The sequence below is a fragment of the Elgaria multicarinata genome, chromosome 12 (assembly GCF_023053635.1).
Source record: "Elgaria multicarinata webbii isolate HBS135686 ecotype San Diego chromosome 12, rElgMul1.1.pri, whole genome shotgun sequence".
Taxonomy (NCBI): domain Eukaryota; kingdom Metazoa; phylum Chordata; class Lepidosauria; order Squamata; family Anguidae; genus Elgaria; species Elgaria multicarinata.
This window is the reverse complement of record NC_086182.1, coordinates 2,577,060-2,579,808: the sequence shown is the minus strand read 5'-3', so window position 1 is coordinate 2,579,808 and position 2,749 is coordinate 2,577,060.

The following is a 2,749-nucleotide window of genomic DNA, read 5'->3' as shown; positions in this document are numbered from 1 at the left end:
TTTGGGATTGGTAGCCGACTTTGGGGGACCTGCAAGGAAGTGGGAAGGCAAAATGAAGGCCGTCTCTCTAATACCTAAAGGGTAAAATTAACATGGCAATGGAACGCAAGCAGTCTTGGAGGAGGAGGGGATTAGATGTGAAGCTCCAAACTCTCAACTTCTGGCCACACAATATGAATGGATTATCCTTTGTTAACATAATTTATTGGCCACCTTTCCGATGCTCAAAGCGGTGTACAGCACAACAGCACCAACAGAGTGAGTGAGTGTGGGGCTGCCATGTATTCCCATAGGGAAAAGTACAGCATTGTGTGGTGATAACATAGTGGGGGCAAAATCTGCCCCCTGCTACTGATAATGAGTCCCCCGCCCGTCAAGCTCAATAAGGATCTGTGTGCAAAACACACCAAGATGCATTATACCCCAGGGGTGCCCTCCTCCAGTCTTTCCTCTCTCTCTCTCTCTCTCTCTCTCTCTCTCTCTCACACACACACACACACACACACACACACACACACACACACACAACCCCTAATAATATTACTAGAGATATCCCTATTACGATGGGTGGGTGGTGGTGCGTTTCCGCGTGGAGGGAAGTCCTCCACCCTGCAGGGACCACTCTTAGACCTCCATGAAGCTCCAAGTACTGAAGGTCAGCAACCTTTCCCTCTAACACACACACCACACACACCATTATCCCCAAATGCTGCACCAGAGGGTCAAAGTCAGAAATTAAATTGCATTCAATCCTAATGTATTTTCCTTTCTGCTATACATGCTTGTGTTTCTCTGAGAAAATATTTTCAATCAATATGGCAAATTGTCCAAACCCTCTCCGTCCTCCCAGGAATTCGGCAATTAATGTCAGAAGATGCCTCTTTGCAGCACTTGGGGGATTTCAGACGCATCCAGGATCACAGAAAGAAGAACGAGGTGCAGCCTGAGTCAGGAGCAATTGCAGCTTTGGAAGGCCATCAGGCTGACAGCCTCAGCGTAAATTACACATTGCAGCAACTATTCTCAGTTCTTCCTGTTCCTTAGTGCTACAAATGTGTAATTACAACCAGGATGGCAATGTCATTTCAAGGCAAGGGCGGGGGATCATTTTTGGCCATCAGGGGCCACATGCCAGCAGTGGGCGGGGCCAGTGCTGGCATATACCCCACCCCACATCTCTGTCTGTCTGTCTCTCTGTGTGTCTCTCTCTCACACACACACACTTCCCAGACCCACCTCCTCAGCTGACCTGTGAAGATCAGCTGGGAAGCAGGGGTGCTTTTTCCTGCCCAGTGCTGACAGAGGCTCCCTTTCTCAGGGCTGAGCAGGGGAAAGGGTTAGGGTGCCGCTGATCAGAGATGGGACCTTCTGCCTGGGTAGAAGGGGTGGGAACCCGGGAAAGAAGCTGGTGGGCCAGGTGGGGAATGCTCGCTGGGCATATCCATCCCATGGGCTGGAGGTTTGCTTGCCCTAAGGCAAGGGCATGTGGAGCTCTTACTTCCAGCCAGGGGAGCTCAGGTGCTGTTCAGCAGAAGAATATTGAGCAAGGAGCCCACACAAGACTCCAGGCTGCTACTCTTCCCGTTGCCTGTGGCAAGAAAGAATCTTCTCCAGGGGAGCAACTCTAACCAAAGGTGGTCATTCAAAAACTGATTGGGCCACAGTTTACTTACTTTAAGTATGTGTGGGATAGCAAGGAAGTACACTTTTGGGCGGCCCTCGTTGTGGATTTACTAGCCCAGCTGCCCAGCAGCTCTTCCTGCATTACTAAGATGTAGCCCGGCTAGCCTATGATTTTGGTGCCTGAGGTGGAAACGCCACTTGGGACTCCCCATCCCACGAATCAACACAGAGTCCAGTCTGCTGGAAAGTGCTGTTGTGAAGCTTGGGCTCTTTCACGTCTCCGGTCCACTTCAGCAGAGCTTCTGCAGGAGAACGCCTGGGGTACGGGGACCAACGGGTCAGATTTGTTTTCTTCTCCTTTGCTACGTCAGTATTTTCCAGAGTGTGGCTCATTAGCCATCCTGAACAACCCCACAAGCCATGTGTTCTTAAGGTGGCTTGTTCAGGAAAAATAAACCACCCTCCATTGCTAATAAGCCACCCAGTGGAAAATGCACTGCATTCAGACAACATGTTAACCCACCCTGCAAAAATGTGTCATGTTCAGACAACCCAATAACCCATGGTGGGTTGTGTGAACCCAGTCTATGTGCTGCATTCAGACAACACAATAACCCAGAGTTCAGTAACAACCCACATTGGGTGGGTTAGTGTGTTGTGTGAATCCAGCCTTACTCTGATATCACCTTTGACAAGGAGGGCTGTGGACAGGCAAGGCATACTCTGTAAGACTGGACTGATGAGCAGAATTACAATCCTTGAGGTGTGTTTGTATGTGTGTGTTTAGTGTAAGGCAAATTTCTCACTCTCAGTTTCAGAGAAATATCTGTACATATGCTGTTAGCACGATTTATTTATTTATTACATTTCTATGCTGCCCAATAGCCAAAGCTTTCTGAGCAGTTTAGAACAGATAATATCATAAAATGCAGCACCATGATCTGAGTCGTTGCTAGGCCCTTAAAAGGTTAGGGACCCAGGCCCACAGAACAGAAACCTGCATAAAATCAGGATATGCTAATTTATAGCCAAGTAGAAATAATTACTAGGATTTCACAGGCACCAAACCCAGCCAATTAATATCTCATCCAGCTGATCTCCAATAAAATACATTCTTAGATTAATT